This window comes from Leptonychotes weddellii, chromosome 2 (genome assembly GCF_054177405.1).
Source record: "Leptonychotes weddellii isolate Sample4059 chromosome 2, ASM5417740v2, whole genome shotgun sequence".
Classification (NCBI taxonomy): domain Eukaryota; kingdom Metazoa; phylum Chordata; class Mammalia; order Carnivora; family Phocidae; genus Leptonychotes; species Leptonychotes weddellii.
Genome location: NC_138370.1, coordinates 46282626 through 46303491, shown reverse-complemented (window position 1 = coordinate 46303491; position 20866 = coordinate 46282626). Strand labels below are relative to the sequence as shown.

General features: G+C 38.2%; 2 long non-coding RNA genes across 2 annotated transcripts in view; one reads left to right on the top strand and one right to left on the bottom strand.

The window, feature by feature from the left end:
* Window positions 1–20640, bottom strand: part of LOC145719461 (uncharacterized) — a 171725-nt gene extending 151085 nt beyond the window's left edge. Inside the window, exon 1 of the long non-coding RNA XR_014142398.1 lies at window positions 20626–20640. This is a non-coding gene — a long non-coding RNA (uncharacterized LOC145719461). The remainder of the gene's footprint in view (window positions 1–20625) is intronic.
* LOC115942481 (uncharacterized) lies at window positions 12402–17069 on the top strand. The gene is made up of 3 exons (XR_004077090.2): window positions 12402–12610; window positions 12745–12902; window positions 13089–17069. It is a non-coding gene; the product is annotated as an uncharacterized LOC115942481 (long non-coding RNA).
* Window positions 20641–20866: the final 226 nt, after the last annotated feature.

The following is a 20866-nucleotide window of genomic DNA, read 5'->3' as shown; positions in this document are numbered from 1 at the left end:
TTGTCCATAGTATCGAATGTTATAGAACAATCAAGAAAGATAGAGTAGCTAATTATCCATTGGCTATAGCAATTTGGGAACAGCATGAACAGCAATTTGGTCTCATCAAGAACAGTTTTTGTAGATTGGAGAAAGAAACCAAATTACAGTGAGTGAAGAAATAAGTGGGAGGCAAAGACCACTCTTAACTAACTTGGTTATGAGGTTCAGGGAAATCTAGAGAGATTGCTTAAGAAAGACACAGATTGAGAGAGGGCTTGTTTTTTTTTTTTTTTTCCACATGGGAGGGGATTGAATATATCCTATGCAGAGGGTAAAACCCCAAAAGAGGAAGAGGCTGAAGGGGAAACAGCTGATTGGCAGAGCAGGGGCCTGAGTGGATGAAAGATGTGGATTGCAGGACTAGCTTTGGGCAAAAAGCAGGCATCTCATTCTCTGTGATAGAAGGAGCGTAGGTATGTAGATGTACTTACATAGGAAAATAGGGCTTTGAGAAAGTTCTTCCTAAATGAGTTGTATTTTCTATGTCAAGAAGAGGACAAGACAATCTGCTGCAAGTGAGAATGACAGGGTTTGAAAAAGGAGTTTGAAAATAGTAAATGTAAGTAGTAAAGCTGTTTATGGTAATGGGAAAACGGGCAGACGAGGAATATGTAAAGGACTGCTGATTGGCCCCAAAGGCTTCATCAGAGTTGGAAACTGTATTTGTTCCTGGTGCCAGATTTTATGGCTGTGTGATTTCCTTCACAGAACATAGATGTAGAAGTAGAGTAGACAAATGGTTAGATTGATCCACGGGTTTTCAGTCCTTATGCATTGGAAGAAAGATCGACAAGGTCAAAAGTAGGGCATGTTAACAGGAGAATATTTGAAGGGATAGATCCTGAGACTTAGACCAGAAAGGGGAGAGAAAGGGAGGAAGATAAGGCAGGTTCTCTGACACTGACTGCAGGTATCAGTGAAAGTAAGAGATTGCAGAATACATGAAGAGAAAAACTTGCAACTGGGATGTGATGTTTTTAGATTTAAGAGATGGAATGCTTTCAGTGGAAATGAGAAATTTAAAATAGCCAAAAGCAGTTTGCATATTTTATCATGAAAGGAACACAGTACCTGGGAATTCCATGGTTGTGGACTCAAGATTGCAAACACAGTAGCTGTGATAGGCACACCCCCAGAACAATCTGTCTGTACCGTGAAAGAAAGACTTCTTTATTTCAGGCTAAAATTCTACAGAGGACGGTCCTACCAGGGTTAGACAGATTGAGTTCCAAGTGGGATGATGGAGATGAAATGAAGTTCTATCACTCCAAATCTACCGCAGCTAATGTTAAAATAAACTCAAACTGAACAGATTATGTGAAATGGTTGTGGTTAGTACCTTGTCTGTTATTGTCATGCTGCTATAGAGCTTAGCACATTAGATGGTAAGAACTGTTGTCTCCTTCCCATTAGATAGTGTGATTTTATCTGTGGCAGGGACTGCATCTTATTTATTTTTATACCCCCAGCACTTAGCAGTGTCTGGCACATCACAGGGATTCAGTAATATTTATTTCCTCACATAGACAGATATAATCAGGAAGAATTCACAAACTAAGTAGGATTTGAACAACTGATTGTCCTTTTTTTTTTTTTTTGAGAGAGAGAGAGAGAGAGAGAGAGAGAGAGAAAGCACATGAATGGGGGTGGGGGGGAGGAGGGCAGAGGGAGAGAGAGAACCCTAAGCAGCTTCCATGCCCAGCACGGAGCCTGACACAGAGCTCGATCTCACGACCCTGAGATCATCACCTGAGCCGAAATCAAGAGTGGGACATTTAAGACTGAGCCACCCAGGCACCCCCTGACTGTCCTTTCTACCACTGTTTTCTGTATTTGACTTACCCTGAAAGGACCAATATGGCATAGAATAGGTGCATAATAAATATTTGTAATCAAATGGTTACAAAATAGCATCTTTTCTTGACTGCAGTATTTTGGGCTTTGCTTTGCTGTTATTTATGTAAATTTGCATCTGTAGAACTGTATTTATACAGATTCTTTTCCTTTCCTTAGTTCTGATAAAGAGATAGGTTTTATTTCCTGAAAATACACCTTTGCATAATTGTTTCTGCACCTTGTTGAAGATACTAATCTCCCAATTCTGATGATGAGAAAATGATTTTAATAGTGGTGGAATATCTCTGTACATCATGTAGCTCCTATTAGAGATCTAGGATGTTTACTGAAAATTCCTCTGAATATGTTATACCTATTGATTCAAAGACTATGTCTATCTATAGAAGTGGAAGGTTGAATCCCTAACTTATTTTTATCTTTTTTTTTTTCTTGACTGGTTCTCTATCAGTTGAAATCACTGTCTAATTACTCAAACAGCTCAAGTGTGGTTTGGGTAAATCAACAAGTACCGATATCATTTGACTGACAGAAGATGGAAAAATTTTGCCATTTAAAAAAGGGTGAAAAAGTCATTTTAATTACTGGACTATTTGTGTACTGGGATCTGGCATGACTACTTCTTTTCAGGTGTACAAGCAAATGCTAGAACTTGCTAGAATGTTTGACTGGATCCTGTGCCATAATCATCAAGATTTTCTGTTCTGTTCCCAATTTTAGGGGATACTGCTATTCTTGTCTTTGACCAAAGTGGCCTTCCTTATTTTTATTATCTACTGAGAGCTATCTATCATCTATCTATCTATCTATCTATCTATCTATCATCTATCTATCATCTCTTTCTCTCTCCCTCTCTCTCTGTCTCTCTCTATCATCTATCTATCATCTCCTTATCTGTATCTGCCAGAGGATTTGAACTATCTGGTCTCTGGATTTCCCTTATAAATAGTCACAAAATTCTATTTAACACATAAAGGGGCCATGGGGATGTAAGCATTAACTGATTAAATTGTGAACCCAAGTGAAATTATTTCTATATTCAATGGCCATCACAAATAGCCACATCCTAATATATATTTTGCCCACAGATTAAAAATTCCTAGTGAGATCAGAGACCAGATGTATTACTACTCTACAGCAATTTCAAGATTTCTGGCTCAGGCTTAGTGATGAGACAATGCCAAATGTGACAAACCAAACAAATACAAATTATTTCTTTGAAATCTGGGTTGGAACACCATTGTTGATTTTTTGGGAAGCTTTATCAAATATAGTTTAGATCACTTTGAACTTATAAGCAGTATACAGAAGGAGCAGTCTCACGGAAAAGAAATCTAAAGCTGGAGTACTTTAATTAGCTGTTTTCACCATTGACTTAGGAATCAACATTTACTTGGTGGGATATATTTTTATAAAACGTCAGAAAGTATAAAAAACAAAAAAAATTATATGTCAATTAATGTTCTCAATTTCTGAAGCAACTGGATGCTTCCTTTTTTTAAAGTTAAAGGCTTTTTTTTTCCTTAAGATTTTTATTCATTCATTTGAGACACAGAGATACAGAGAGAGAGAGAGAGAGAGCATGAGCAGGGAGAGAGGCAGAGGGAGAGGGAGAAGCAGGCTCCCCGCTGAGCAGGGAGCCCGATGCGGGGCTCGATGAGGGGCTCGGTCCCAGGACGCTGGGATCATGACCCGAGCTGAAGGCAGACGCTTAACCATCTGAGCCACCCAGGCGCCCCTAAAGTTAAAGGCTTTTCAAGAAAGATTAAAATAAGTATGCAATCCCAACCAGATGTTACTGTAATCTTTCTGAAAGACTAATCAGTAACAATTTTTTCATTCCAGATGGCTTGTCTTGTCGATGAGATTTTTCCAAATTCTTCTTGGATTCTAAGGAACCAAAGTAGGCTTGCATGGGGGGGCATAAACCCTGTTATTTCCTACTATTAAGTTAGACAATTTGCTTTCACTTTTTCAGATTGGGTTCCGACACATTTCCCTACTGTGTCAGGAGAGCTGGGTTCACCTCATGGCTCTTGTTTCACCTCTGAGTGAAATATTTTTGGGTCAGTTTTCCCCAAGTGTGTTCCTGGGTTCTTTTTTGGATCAAAACCAAACTTTGAGTTCCCTTTTGATATTGCCAACCACAAGCTTCTAATAATCTACCTCTTTTCAAACTCTTTTCTTTTTCTTACACCCAAGGCACCTATTGATGGGATTCATGAAACAGTATTTTTATGTCCTCTCTTCTTCTATTATAATATATTTTTGTACCATTTTCAAAGACCTCTTTTGAAAACATAATCTTTTTTGGTGACTTTTCTTCCAATTGTAACTTGAAATTATATTAATGCATATAGGCCACTGAGCTAAAAACCAAATACAGTGTCTAGATACAGAGTTCCAAGAAAGGTGATGAATTGAAGAGGCTTGTGATCTTTTGTCTATCTAGGTATTAGGTGGTGAAGTAGAGAATGATGAAGAAAACTAGTTGTTCAATTTGTTAGAGCAGGAAGTTAATTAAATCAAGGTATTTCATCCTCATCACAGTCCTATAATTAAGAGTACCCTATTTTTCTTCTATCATAGATAAGAAAACTTAGGTGCAAGAGGTTGCACAGCCTTCCGTGGATCCCATAGTTAAGAACAAGCAGAGCAGGGATTTAATCTCAAGTCTGTGTCATTTTGAAGACTGTACTCTATTTTTTTTTTAAGACTTTATGTATTTGACAGTGAGAGAGAGCCTAAGTGGTGGGGAGGGGCAGAGGCAGAGGGAGAGGGAGAAGTAGGCTTCCCGCTGAGCAGGGAGCCTGGAGCGGGGCTAGGTCCCAGGACCCTGGGATCATGACCTGAGCTGAAGGCAGATGCTTAACCGACTGAGCCACCCAGGCACCCCATGAAGACTGTACTCTTAACTACCCTACTACATCAACCCAACCAGCTATTTAGAAACATTTGCAATAGATCATAAAAAGAACTTTGTTATGGTGACAACTCAAGGCTTGGCTGATATGAATGTTGGGTTAGTGGTCCTGCCTTGCACAGTACTGTATAGTAATGCCCAGAATGCCTCCGTTGAGTCTGCTGAGAAAAGTATAACCTTCCAGTGGGGGGTTAAACTCTGGGAAACCAATTCATAGTCAAAAGACCCACAAGAGATTGATTTATAAAGTAGGAGTTCAAATTATTTCTGTAAAGAGAAATACATGTTTACAAGATGACACATGTTGATCATTTGGAATGAGTTTTCTCTTTAGCTAGGTAGATTCACTTAGGAGATCCATTATATATTAGAAAGATTCTGTAATCAGAAAAAAACCCCACTGTTCATCATGGGTTTCCTTTAAATTACTATAGCTGAGTGATTATTATGGGCTGAATTGTAACTTCACCAAACTTACACGCTGAAGTTCTAACCCTCAGTATCTCAGAATGTGAGTGTGTTCAGAGATGGAATCTTTAAAGAGGTAATTAAGGTAGAATGAGGTCATAAGGATGGGGCCTTAATCTAATATGACTGGTGTCCTTTAAGAAGAGATTCGGACACACACATGTGATCACACAGAGGAAAAGACCAAGTGAAGACACCGTGAGAAGGTGGTCATGGGTGAGCCAAAGAAAGAGATCTCAAAAGAAAGCAAACTTGTGCACACCTTGTTGTTGGATTTCCAGAGCTGTGGGGAAATAAATTTCTGTGTAAGCCACTCAGTCTGCAGTATTTTGTGATGACAGCCCTAGTAACTTAATCTGATAATTAAATCTTTTATTGGAGAATTATTACCATTTCATTAAATAACATTGGCCATTAAAAGTCAGAGTTTACTCTCTCTGAACAGTCCTGAAGAAGTACTGAATGATTTTTAATCTGTTTCCTAGATTCTGTACTTACCTGTCTTTCATGTTTTCTTCACTAATAAATTATGTTATTTTTAAAACTACTTTGATTAGATTTGGTAAACCCTCCAGACCAGCACTGAACAATTAAAATATAATGTGAACCACTAAAGCTCACATTATTGAAGTTTCTAATAGCCACATTTAAACAATAAAAAGAAAAGGTGAGGTTAGTTTCAATAATATATGAATATATATTAGTGTATCTTATGTCTTATATATGTTAATATTACATATAATACATCCAAAATAGAATCATTTCAACATGTAGTCAGTATAAAATTATTAATGTGAAATTTTCCATTTTTTTCCCCTCATACTAAGTCTTCAAAATTTAATGTTTATCATTTTGGACCAATCACATTTTAAATGCTCAATAGTCAATGTGGCTAGTGGGTGGGACAGCTCTAGACCTATTGTTGAATCTTTTTCTGTGAGCACTGTATTTGCACATCTTTTTTTAAGATTTGTTTATTTGAGAGAGAGAGAGAGAGCGTGTGCACACGAGAGAGTGTGTGTGAGTGGGGGGAAGGGGCAGAGGGAGAGAATCTTCCAGCAGACTCCTCGTAGATTGCTGAACATGCCACGGGGATCCCATGACCCATGAGATCATGACCTGAGCCAAAACCAAGAGCCTGACACTCAACCGACTGAGCCACCCAGCTGCCCCCTATTTGCATATCTTTTTCAGGCAGTATTTATGCAGATGTCTGAGGTCACCTGTTGTATGTTGGTTATTTGAAATTTCAGTTTCAGCATGTCATATGCTCTTACATGAGAGCATCAACTTTGTCTGAGTTTACTGCCACTTTATGTAACAAGTTCCTGATTGACAAAGTGTGACAGGAGGAAGTCATTACTAAAGTTCCAATCAGATAATATTTTCCTATTCAGGCTTCCTGGAAACATCAGTAGATCTTTATGAGATGACCTGCTACATGCAGGGTACTAAGAGGGAAAAATGTGTGTAGGGTTGTTTATTTTCAAATTGAGTTGTCTTAAATATTGAAAATCTCTAAATGGATTAAAGGGGAAAATGCTCCCATTTGTTGGTCTTTTACTACGTACTGACACGTGATCTTATTTAACTTTTTTTAAAAAGATTTTATTTATTTGAGAGAGAGAGAGAGCATGCACATGCACAAGTGGGGGGAGGGGCAGTGGGAGAGGGAGAGGGAGAGGCAGACTCCCCATTGAACAGGGAGCCCAACTCGGGGCTGGATCCCAGGACCCTGAGATCATGATCTGAGCCGAAGTCAGATGCTTAACCGACTGAGCCACCCAGGTGCCCCTTATTTATCTTTTAAAAATCTTGTGAGTTTTATACAAATGAGGAAACTGACGCTTAGTGGTTTTAAGTAAATTTCCCAAGATCGCCTTGTCCACAATTGGTGGAGTTTCTTGTTCATATTTGCTTGATTTTAAAGGATTTATGATATGGTTAAATCTTGTTCCACGGCGTGCTTTATATCTGAGAAATTTCAAAGCAACATGAAATGTGTGAATTTTGCAGAAACCATTAAATCTACCATGGGTTTTGGGGTAGGCTAAGCTCAAGTTCAAGGTTCCAGCTCTTCTACTTAACTAGGCCTTTTGTCTTTGTTTTACCTTATTTAAACTCCACAAGCCTGTTTCCTCATTTAGAAAATGGGCATCATAATAGTTCCTATCTCTTAGGGTTGTGTAAGGACTGAGTGAGCTAATTCAGGGAAAGTACACTGTGTGAGGCATATCATAATGACTCACCAAACATTAGCTGCTTGTTCTTTTTTATAATCAGCAGTGGCAGGCCTGGTATATATTAACTCTTTCAATTTACAGGAAGTTTCTTGACCACTCAGTATAGCAGAATATATTTTCTATACTTTAAATATGGTTAAGCAGAGAAGCCCGAAGTACTTTTCTATAATTAACTGCTCAAACTGTGTTAGCGTATGAGAATAGGTTTCAGAAGTAGATCTGACATTCACCAACAGCCAGGGAGAGGACAGCGCTGATGTCTTTTCTACTTGTGAACTAATGGTTTGATCCTTCGGAGGTGGTGACCTTGATTTCTTTCTGAAAGATACCTGAATTCTGGTCAAGGCTGCTTTAGGGTTGGATGTGCCACGTGACCCATCTCAAAGAGGACAGAAGAATAAAGTTTTTCGAAGGTCACATCTCAGCCACTTAAAATGTTTATGTTTTTGTTATGGCTGAAGATTGTATCAGGGCAATTGCAGCAAAAACAACCAAAGTCAAAATGAACCGACGAACACAACAAAAATAGAGAAAGAAAGGGAAAAAAAGAGCTTCCGTCTAGGGTTCAAATGCTTCCACTCGTCAGTCTTAACCTTTTTGATAATTATATTATATGCAGCAGCAAAGAAACTAAAGGGGATAAAGGTCTTAAGAGTTATATTGATAAACTATGTGTGGTGCTCAAAAATGGCATGGAATATCTTGTTTAAGCTGTAAAAATATATCAGCATGTCATGTTATCTTCATAAATTCTTCTCACACATAGGGTGGGTGGAGTTCCCAAATCCCAAGGCATATTACCAATTGGGTTGGTTGCTACAATTCATCAATTGTTTTGTCACATATTTGCAGGCTCACAGTTGGGACTGAGGTATTATGATTCTAGAGGGTTTGATAATAGGTGAATTATTAGCTGTTGGGGACAGATTTGTTTCTGAGCCATTCTGTGGCAGTCTCTTATATAGGAAGGCAATCATTTTCACGGAGTTGGCTCCCTCAGACTTAAAGAGATTTTGAATATAGCTTGTAATTTTTTTCCTAGTAAAATTTCATTAGTGGTTAATTATGATTGGTAGAGCTTACCGGAAGTTCACCAAGTGTGTTGAGAGTTCAAACATGGCCAATTTTAAGCAGTGTCATGATGGGATGGACAGCTCTTGGTATTCTCTGTTGCCATGTTTATATACACAGTCTATCAATCTTCTATGTATTATCACATGTTGAACTTGTGATTTTAACCTTTTTGGAAAACAAAAAGGACTTTTAGAATTGACTTTTCTTAGTCTGGGCAACTTTACCTTTTGGTTTTTGAGCATTTGCCTCGTACTGTATGATTTGGGGTAAGAAATAATTCGAGGAATGTTTAAACAGCATCTAACCTTGATAGGCTGCAAGAATGCTTTTTGTGGATGTTATGTTGCAAATCAAGACAGATGAACCCAAAGTGTGCTTAAGTCTGGTCAGTTCCGTCTACAAGTTTCTCAAAGAAGCCAGATTGTATCTAAGGCAGATTAAGCAGAGTTAATTTCTCCTCTAAAAGTGCACATTTGTAAGAAACACGAAGATAAAACAAAGGGAATATAATAAACTTCCCCATAGATTTTTATGGAAGTTTCAAGTTTCTATTTTAGAAGGGTATCCTCATATTTAGATAGGTACTTTAGTTCACACATTTGTCATCAACTCCAAAATTAGCTTGACTATTAAAATTATTATTGCTTATACTTTTTTTCAGTAAGGGCAGAAGGCAATGCAAATAAGGAAGGATTTTAAAAAATCAATACAAAACATAGTTATATTGAAATGATTAGATAATTAAATACATGATTTAAATTATGCTGAATCAAAAGTTTTTGCCAGGACAATAATGCTGTCAGAGTTTTGCACTGTCTTTCCTCTCTGTTTTACTGGAGACTGGGTTTATCTGAAAACTGCATCTATGATCTCCTAACTGGAGAATATTGAAAGAGAAATGCAAAAACTTTATTAAAAATGGAAAAATGGTCATCTTGCAGTAGATCTCCCAAATGGCAGCTGCATATATAGCAAACATTCCAGAATACTGGAATAGATTTAAAATATTGCTATTCTTCTGTTTATGTTCTTGCTGTGTTGGGATATAAACATTTTTTAATGAGGGGTATTTCTGTTTCAGCAAAGAATTACGTGGCTGAATTATCTGGGATGGGATTCAGGGCCTGAAAGATATTTGATTATATGCTATAGAGGGCTCATCATTGAAATGAGGTATGAGTGTTAGACATTATATACCCATTCAGCAGTTATGTAAGTTATTTTTGATAAGTGATTTTGAGCCTTTTTTTCAGCCTTATACCTCTCATGCTATTTTGGAGACCCCTTGGCCTAAGGCAGGTTCAGTCCTAGGTTTTATTTAAAAATGCTTTATAGGGGATACAAAATAAATCTAAGTCATAGACTCTATATTCTAGAAGCTTCCTAGAATATTTTGGGAAAGCAGCACTCACTCATAGGAGGAAGAAGACCAATGAGGGCCTAAGGTGCTATGGAATGCTTGCACTTGGGCAGGCAATGAACAGGGAGGAGGATAATCCCAACCTATATTGGGGGTGGGGCATGCTGAATGGGTGTTGTGGTTGAAATGTGTCTGGCATGAGGAATTACATGGCTCTTCTCCCTCAGTCACTTACTCAACACATGTTTATTGTGCATCTGCCATGGTCTGGGTACCTTGGTATGGAACATAGACAATGAACGTAGTTGCTGCCTTCATGACTTTTAAGATCTGGTGGGCGGTAGGCATGAAACATGAAAACAAAAATATGTATATAACAACAAACTATGCTAGGCAATAGTAAAGAAAAGCAAGATGCTAGGAAAGAGATTGTGGATTGGGGAATGCAGGTCTGAAGGAGAGACATTTAAGCTGATTTGAAGGATATACCTATTAAAATATAAAGACACTTCTTATATGGGATATATAGTAGGATATGCTAAAATTAGATAGAATTTCTCCCGAGTTGCTCTTTTATAGTCATGTGTCTGACAAATGAGGTAAATAAATTTTAGGATATGCTCATTTAATTGGCAAGTGTATCCGTCAGAGGTTCACCAGGAAACAGATGCCACCTGCAAAATAGAGAACTTGAGGAGGGTTGAATGAATTTTATAAAGCTGTGGTGATGGTGTAGGGAAGTGACAAGGGATAGAGCAGTATTTTCAGGGCCATTAATAGCAGAGCTGTCACAATCCCTAGACGCAAAGGGACAAGATGGGGGACGTGGAGATCTGAGTACTGGGGAGAGGTAATGCCTTGAGATGAATAGTGACCTTGGTTGAGGGACACAGCAGCCTGAGGTGCCCCCAGTGCGAGAATGCAAGGTGTGTGTGTGTGTGGGGGGGAATACAGCCCGAGATCTTACTCTCCTTTTCCTTCTGCTCACCTGGTAATGATCCCCTTTGGCTGGACCCAACTAGAAGTCATAGGATGATGAGTTTCACATGGGTTGGCCTCCCAGTTAGAGATCATGGTCCAGAAGGCAGAACACGGACTTTGGAGAGAAACAGAAGATAACCTCACATAGCAAGTCTACACGAAGCTCTCACCATAGACAAAGCTCAGAGGTGAGGGGTGTGTGAAAGAACAATAAGCCTTGTGAAAAGATTTATGAAGATTCGCTCTGTTTTGAGTTCTTCTGTGGTGGGCATGATGTGGTCTATCAGAATCAAAAACATGGCTTCTTGAGACTATTATAATAGCTCATTCTTCTAAGAATTTCTCCTACTGGCTCTTCAGACTTCTCTTCCAGGGGCTGTGTTTTCTCTGTAATGTCTGTCACAGTGCCTGAATCACGCTGGGAAGTAGAGCCCCCGTGATGGCCGTGCCACAGGAAGTGTGACGGGCCAGGAACAGCTCACCGCTGAGCGCTTAGCTACCACAGTTACTTACCAGGCACCTTCATTCAGCACATTCCTGCACATTCCTACAATGCCACTTCTCCATGGGACCATTGCTCTGCTCTCTCTTAGGGTTGTTTTGTCTTTCTTTCTTTCTTTCTTTCTTTCTTTCTTTCTTTCTTTCTTTCTTTCTTTCTTTCTTTCTTTCTTCTTTCTTTTTTTCCTCAGCAAGGCTGGGGATGTGGAAATGAGGAAAGGCAGAAGCTGACATGTGCTGTAATACTAGCTGACATGTGAACGCTGGGATTCCATGCCAGAGGAAGGAATGGCTGTATTTACCAACCAGCGCCAATCCCCCTTTCCACCTTAGTTTCAAATTCTGCAGGAAAGAGACAGCTCTGAAAATTTACGAGCCACAACTTGCTCTTCATTACTTGATCACAGGGTAAGCAACGAGCACCCAAGCCTAAGGGTCACCTGCGGGTCTGGAAATTTTTGTAATTTTATAGGGAAGTTCATTGGCTGCGGGAGGAGTGATGAAGTCCTGAGAAGCCACTCGTGCACCAGGGATCCGCTAAGTCGTTTTGTTATAAATAAGGATGTACCTATGCACAGAGCTCTTTCATTAGAACGTGTTCCCCAAGCGTGAGAATCTCAGTTAATTGTTACAGTGGCCCCATGGATTGGGCAGGACAGGCCTCGCAAACTTGCTCCAGAGGAGACTTTGAGCCTCAGAGGCCAACACGACCTGCCAGGGTCCTGAGGCTGGGAAATGGCAGAGGTGCTGGAAACGAGCTCCAACTTAAAAAAATAAAAAAATCACAACAGTTTCCAATGGAAGATTTCAAAGCAGAGAACGTCTAGGCCTTTTACTGTTCTCAGAAAATTCGAGAGTGTTGCGAGAATCAGGAACTTTTCCTGGGTTTGTTTATAAATTTGTCCAATGAAAAGAGAACTGTGGTTGGCGGTAAAATTATACTCTGTTGGAACTGCTGTTCAAATATCTCTTTCCTTGTTTTGTTTTTTTTTTTGCCTCTTCAGAATACTAGTAGCAGGACGGGAAGCCTGTTTCTCTCTTCGCTGTCATAAGCTTACTCTTAGTAAAACGAGAACTCTTCGAAGCTTTGTGAGCAGTGGAGTTACATGAGCTGACTTCCGGGTTTACAAAGGTTCCTCTGGCCACTGTGCCGAGAGCAGACCCTGGGTAAGGGGGAAGCAGGAGGGTCCAACGAAAAGGCCGTTGCCGTCTGATATGTGAGAGGGGATAAAGGGGTTTTGGACAAAAGTAGCAGAAGAGGTGGTAACAAGTATTGTGACCTGGATGTATTTTGAAAGCAGAGCCGGCACGACTTCCTGACAATTCCGATGTGGTTTGTGAAAGAAAGAGAGGAACCAAGGATTAATAGGTGTTTGGCCTGCACAACTGGAAGGAAGGAGGTACCATCAATGAAGATGGGGAAGAATGAGGTGAAGCCAATTTGGAGAAAGATCAAGAGGTCAGTTTTGGAAATGTTGAGCTTGGAGTGTCTGTTACACATTTGTATTTCCTTCGTTCCTTCCTTCGTTCCTTTCTTCCTTCCTCTCTGTCTCTGTCTCTCTCTCTTTCACCCTGCCTTTTTCCTGTGTAACAAATTACCGGAAGTGGAGTGGATTCAAATTAATACCCACTTACTGTTTTTTAGGGCAGAAGGCAAGTGGTGTATGGCTGGATTCTCTGTTCAGGATTTCACAAGACTGTAATCAAGGGGTTGGTAAGGCTGAGTTCTTGTCTGAAAGCCCTGGGGAGCAATCCACTTCTAGTCTCATTTAAATTGTTGGCAGAATTCAGTTTCTTGTGGTGGTTGGACTGAGATCCCTGTTCCCTTGCTCGCTGTCAGGTGGGAGCCGCTTTCAGCAACGAGAGGCCACTGTGAAGTCTTTGCTCCACGGCCTTCACCTTCAGCAATGGAAAATTTCCCTCATGTTGAATTCCTTTCATACTTCAACTTTCTGACTTCTTTTTCTGAGATCAGCTGGAGAAAACTATCATGTGATTAGGTCAGGCCCACCTGGATATCTCTCACCCCCCCATCTTAAAAAATTTTTTTTTACAGTTTACCTGAATTTTATTCTAAGTATCAAGAAACCCGAAGAGCTATGTATAACAAATTATTACTAGAAAACACAAGTAACTGTTCAAAAAAGAACAGACAATTCGATTAAAGTATAAGTAGTAGCAAATGCTTAACCATCCTATATTATTTCTGCCCTTTTCTGGAAATATTACTTTATTAAAGTATAACTGACATATAACATCATATTAGTTTAAGATATACAGCATAATTATTTGATATTGGTGTACACTGAGAAATGATTAAGACAATAAGTCTGGTTATGATCATCACCATGAAGGGTTAGAAATTTTTTCTTTTTTTAACCTTAGGATGAGAATTTTCAAGATCTACTCTCTTAGCAACTTTCAAATATGCAATAAAATATTATTAGCTATAGTTACCAGGCTGTATATTATATCCCCATGACTTATGCATTTTATAACTGTGACTTTGTAGCTCTTGATCCCCTTCACTCATTTTACCCACCTCCTTACTCCCCCCACCCCCCTGGCAACCACCAGTCTGTTCTCTGTTATCTATGAGTTCTTGTTTTGTTTTGTTTTTTAGATTCCACACGAAAGTGAAATCATATGGTATTTGTCTTTCCCTGTCTTACTTAACTTCACTTAGCATAATACCCTCAAGGTCTATCCATGTTGTTGCAAATGACAAGATTTCGTTCTTTTTGATGGCTGTGTAATATTCCATTGTTCATATATATACCACATCCTCTTTATCCATTCACCTATCAGTGAACACTTAGGTTGTTTCTGTATCTTGGTTATTGTAAATTATGATGCACTATGCATAGTGGTGCATCTATCTTTTCAAATTAGTGTTTTCGTTTTCTTCAGATAAATACCCAGAAGTGGGATTGCTGAATCATATGGTAGTTCTGTTTGTTTTTTTTTTTTTTAAGATTTATTTATTTATGAGAGAGAGAGAGAGAGCATGAGTGGGAAGGGCAGAGAGAGAGGGAGAGAGAATCTCAAGCAGACTCTGGGCTGAGTGTGGAGCCTGACATGGGGCTCGATTTCATGACCTGAGCCAAAAGTCGGACGTTCAACCAACTGCACTAGCCAGGCGCCACAGTATTTCTATTTTTAATTTTTTGAGGAAACTCCATACTGTTTTCCATAGTGGCTGCACCAGTTCACATTCCCACCAACAGTAAATGAGGGTTCTCTTTTCTCCACATTTTTGCCAGTACTTATTATTTCTAGGTTTTTTTTTTTTCTTTGATAATAGCTATTCTAACAGATGTGAGGTGATAGCTCACTGTGGTTTTGACTTGCATTTCCCTGATGATTAGTGATGTTGAGCATCTTTTCATGTGCCTGTTGCTCATCTGTATGTCTTTTTGGGAAAATGTCTATTTAAATCCTCTGACCATGTTTTATTTAATTAATTTATTTTTTTAAATTTTATTTTATTTTATTATGTTATGTTAGTCACCATACAGTACATCATTAGTTTTTGATGTAGTGTTCCGTGGTTCATTGTTTTCATATAACACCCAGTGCTCCATGCAATACGTGCCCTCCTTAATACCCATCACCGGGCTGACCCAACCCCCACCTCTTTCCCCTCTAAAATCCTCAGTTTGTTTCTCAGAGTCCATAGTCTCTCATGGTTCATCTTACCCTCCAATTTTATGCAAAAGACTAAAAGATCAAATACACAAGTGGATGAGTCAGCTTTAGATAGGAGCATAGAGTATCCTTCTATACTAGCTGGTGGGAAGCAGAATATTTGGTTACACACTGGACCATAAACTATAGATGTGTAGGTTGTGCTCTGCTCAACGTTGTCTGCCTGACAGAGTTGGGGAGCTGAAATGCAGCCACACTGTGTACCTTGATGTGGGACCAAATCTACCCAGCAGAAGGAGCATAAAGTATCATTTGGGATACATATACTCATAGATGGCATTATAAGCTGAATCATGTGTCCCCCTCCAATCCCAAATTCATATGTTGAAAGCCTAGTCCCAGTTCCTCAGAATGAGACTTTATTTGGAGATAGGGTCTTTAAAGAGGTAAGTAAGGTAAAAATGAGGTCATAAAGGTGAGGCGTTAATCCAATATGACTGGTGTCCTTATAAGAAGAGGAGAAAAGCAACACCAAAGGTGTGTAGGCAAAAAGAAAAGAACATGTGAAGACACAGGGAGAAGGCAACCATCTGCAAGTCAAGGAGAAAGGCCTTGGACAAAACCAAAACTGTACGCACCTGATCATGAACTTCTAGCCTGCAGAAATGCAAGACAATACATGTTTCTTGTTTAAACCATTTAGTCATGGCAGTCCCAGCAAACTAATTTAGGTGGGTAAAGGTGGTGGCGGAAGTCTGTGGAAGTTCTTTTAGGATTGCTTCAGTTTTTCTCAGTCAGGTGTAATCTTTAAAATGTAGGCATAGAGATGTGGTCATTACAATGACTACTATTTAAATTATTTTCTTATTTTCATGGGTTTGTTTTGTTGTTTATTTGCTAGAATCTTACCATAGATACTTAGTTCATCAGTTTTGAGGCTTTCAACATTTTCTGCAGCTGCTAGTGCCATAAGATAAGAAAAAGAAATTGGAGGCATAAGGAAGAATAAAACTGTCATTATTTGTGGATCATTATTTATATAATTACCAAAGAATATAAACAAATTTTTATTACAGATAAGAAAAAATACACAAACTAATCTGACTGTTTAAGGAAAAAAAGCATAGGAATGATGAACATGGGATTTAGCGGGGAGGGAGGAGGTGGTAGAAGGGACTATGTGGCTGGATGTGAGTTGTTACCATGGCACTAGCTTATGTTTCGAGTGGTGATTTCATGAATGTTTACTACATTATTAAAAATGCCAACTAAGTAATCAATCAACTAAATAAAGGTGGGCTAAGCCTGGACCAATGATGAATGTGTACTATGAATTAAAAATTATAATTAATCAAATTTTATGTTCCTTTGGCACAAAAAAATAAAATGTATCCATAATCACCGTGTATTTGGCAATGTGTTTGCAATTTATGAAATTGCTAGTTTATGCAATTTTCACACCCATTCCTTGTCTCGATAATCATTTGAAATATCTCATTTGATTTTCAAGATGATTCTGTGAGGTAGAACTTTATCCTCATTTTCCAGTAAGGACAGGGATCTAGGAATGTTAAATAAATGTCACATTGCTCATGGGTGGTATTACTAGAACTTGAAGTGTCCTCTGAAACTTCATGCCAAATTATCATGTTTAGCAATGTTTTCCAAATTGTTGAGTTGAAAGTCTAAGTCTAAAATCATTCACCGTATTTGGGTGTTGTTTGATTTGCCTTGCTATCATCTTATACATTGCCTTTATCTTTCAGACAAATTCAGTGAATTCTTTTAACATTCATGTGTGTAAGAGGTGTCCATGTGTTTGAAAATTAAAATAAACAGATTGATGTAATTGAAATTTAGCTCTTTGGATTGTGGAAGTGTACAGTTTTAAATTCTGATTCAATCCTTAGCCAATATTAATTCCATTGTCTTATTATTCTACGAAAATCAAGGAATGCAAGTAGCCTCAAAAATGCAGACACTCCTCCCCTCCCCATAAGCTTGATAAAAGACCGACTAGAAACCAATTAACATGCATGGTGATGTAAATGAGACTCGAAGTTTCTTTCACAGCGATTGAGGGTAGAGGGACCTTAGGATGACCATTTCATTAAGAAAGGCCTTCTCACCAATACCTTTCATTTGCCCTATTTATTCTTTTATAATGTCAAGTTAAGGCAGATGTTATTATTAAATTCCATTTAATATAGTGTATTTCACTTTTCTAGCTTCAAAATACTCACCCAGAAGAGACAGAAAGAAGTTAGAAACAGGTATTCTTTACTATTTTTTGACTGGGGCATTATTTTACTAATTTGTTCTTGCATTCAGAAAGACATTAATTTTTCAGTTTTAATTTTAAAATCTAAAATTTTAATTTTAATTCAGTTTTTAATTTTTGATTTAATTTTTTAGTTTTACAAGAAATGTGCACTTCAAACTTATTTCTTTTGCAATTGATTTTATTTGGAAGCTGTGGAGATTCATATACCTTTTTTGCAGCAGCAGTGTCTCTGCTCAGAGTGTGACTCACTCCCCTGGAAGGCAGTGTTGTGTTCTGTTAACAGTATGTTGGTTCTAACTTGGGAAATAATGTCAAACAGCATCAAAAGTTCAACATGAAGATATAGCAGATGAAGCATGAATTCTTTCAAATTATATACTCTCCTGATCCTTTCACCAAAGTTTAACCTATTGAAATTTTGGAACCTATTCTAACTCTTTCATGACATTAGGGCATCATACTTTGATAAGCAGCTTTCCTGCACTGAATTACAAGCAAGTGAGAATACCTTTCAAGCTACTTAATATTCAGGTACAGGATGAGACAGTGAACATGTCTGAAACAATGAGTATTTCTGAAAATATCTTCAACAACTTATTTCATAATCAGAAAAAGCATGTGTTTTATGGATATGGTCACGTTAAGACACTACAGAATCCTTCCTATATCTTTGAGATATTAAAACTTTTCTTCTAAAAGCATTTCAGTTTTCTAAATGGGTATATTTTACTAATAAGGATACTAACATCTGCTTATATTACTTTAAGCAAAAATAATTGTGCATATTAGCACATGAAAAAAGATGAGAATGATTATAATCAACTTCTTAAACTTCAAATCATGAGACTCTCAACATTGCCAGGGATATACAATCTAGTATTCATTACATACAGTTGATCCTTGAACAACACAGGGGTTAGGGGTGCTAACCGCCCACGCAGTTGAAAAATCTGCATTTAACTTTTAACTCCCCCCAAATTTAACCACTAACAGCCTACTGTTGGCCAGAAGCCTTATCAATGGCATAAACAGTTGATTAACACACATTTTTATGTTGTATGAATTATATACTGTATTTTTACAATAAAGTAAGGTAGAGAAAAGAAAATGTTATTAAGAAAATTAAAGGAAGAAGCACCTGGGTGGCTCAGTCGTTAAACGTCTGCCTTCGGCTAGGGTCATGATCCCAGGGACCTGGGATGGAGCTCCGCATCGGGCTCCTTGCTTGGCGGGAAGCCTGTTTCTCCCTCTCCCGCTCTCCCTGCTTGTGTTCCTGCTCTCACTATCTCTCTCTCTGTCAAATAAATAAATAAAATCTTTAAAAAAAAAAAAGAAAATTAAAGGAAGAGAAAATACATTTACTGTACTGTATTGTATTTATTAAAAACAAAATCTGTGTATAATTGGACCTGTGCAGTTCAAACCCTTGTTGTTCGAGAGTCAACTGTACTTAAATTGGAAAACTTTTACTTGAAAAAAATATATTGTTAAGAAAATACAATTCCCAAAACAAAACAAAACAAAACACACAAAAAACAAAAAAGGAACAAAAAAAGAAAATACAATTCCATCATGGACCGGCTTTTTTCTTCCTACTTGTGATATTCCAGCTCCCTGCCCCGCATCCAACTTCCCCTCCTTACCTATCCAAAACTCGTAAGTCCTTTAAGATTTATCTCAAATTGCTACCCAGTGAAGCTTGACTTGTGAACTCCAGCCTTGGTCAAACTCTACTTCCTGAGCAGTCATACACTTAGTCGCTGTATCATTGATTTAGACACAATTATTGTAGAACTGATTACATGCAGCTTCATGCAGTATTATATACCATTTAAAAATTTTCAGTGCAGTAATTGTTCTCTCTCCAGTAAGTTTCTAAGATGTGGAAGACAGGTGGCTCATACCTTCTGTTCTGGGTGCAATACTTTTTTTTGTTGAACAAAACATTTTATTCATTTATTCAACTGCCACTTATCCAGTGCTCACTATGAGCCAGGGACTTTGCTAAGTACTGACATACAAGGATTTGCTATTTATTAATTCAACACATTGTAAAGTGTCTAACATCTGCCACGTTCTTGAGATACAGGTATAAAGTACATTAAATTTCTAATTTCGTGTACCTTCCATCATAGTAGGGGGGGACAGAAAATAAAGAAATAAATAACCTATATGTATTATCAAGTAGTGATAAGGGCAATGAAGAAAATGAAACAAGGTAATGCGATAGGGAGTGATAGAGTGTGAGTGTGGGGATAGTTGAGTGAAGATGGTGAAGAAGATTCTCTCTGAGAGATGGCATTGGAGCAGGGACCTGAGTGAAGTGAGGGGGTGAGCTAAGCAAATGTCTGACAGGAGACAGTTCTTGGCCAAGGGAAGAACAAGTTCAAGTGCCCAGGATGGAGGTGCTCTTGGTGTGTCCTGGGGCCGTGAGAAGGTAAACTGGCTGGAAGGCCCTAAGTGACGGGGAGGGCTCCCTGGAGGTGAAGACAGAGAGGAGGCAGGGCCAGCTCAGAAAGGGCTCTAAAGGATTTGATTCTATATGTGGTGGAAAGATGTTGGAGGTTTTAAGTAGGACACTGATATTGTCTGATTTATGATGAATAAGACAAATGAAAAAGATCTTGGAACTGCTCTAAAACTTAAAATCTATTATTCAAAGTTCTACTATACAAACATTCATAGGCATTCTTATTAAACTATGGAATTAAAAAAATAAATTTACTAACAATTAAAATATTCCCTCTATGTGTATGGTCTATGCAGAGTGTGTGTGTGTGTGTATGTGTGTATATATATATATATTAGCATAATATATATATTATTACATGTAATAATATTACATATAATAATACATATTATTACATGTAATAATATATATACACACATATATATTACATATATATATACACACACATATATGGGTAATTGTGAGAAGAGACAAATAGCAAATTTAAGTGGAAAATTATAACCTCAAAAGTTATAAAGATGAAGAATGTAGCATTTATAAACTCAAATCCGAGAAACGTAGTTTATTCATTTGAGAAACAAAAGCTGTGGCTGGTATTTTTTTACTTCCATATTTTTGTATCTCAAAATACCAAGGTATGACTTAATATTTTGTGCAAGAATATAAATTACTGTTATTTGTTAATTTTTATTTTATTTATTTATTTGAGAGAGAGAGAGAGTAAGCGAGAGGAAGAGAGAATGAAGGGGGTAGAAGCAGAGGCAGAGGGAGAAGCAGAACCCCCCCCCCCCCCCCGCTGGGAGCCTGACATGGGGCTGGAGCCCGACATGGGGCTCAATCCCAAGACTCTGGAATCATGACTTGAGCCGAAGGCAGACGCTTAACCGCCTGAGCCACCCAGGCGCCCCTAAATTACTGTTATTTGACTTGTAAGTCCCAAAGAATATTTGGGACACATATTTACAGCACATGTTTGCTTCAAATAAGGCATAGTGATTGGTTGTAAAGTGGATCCAAAGAA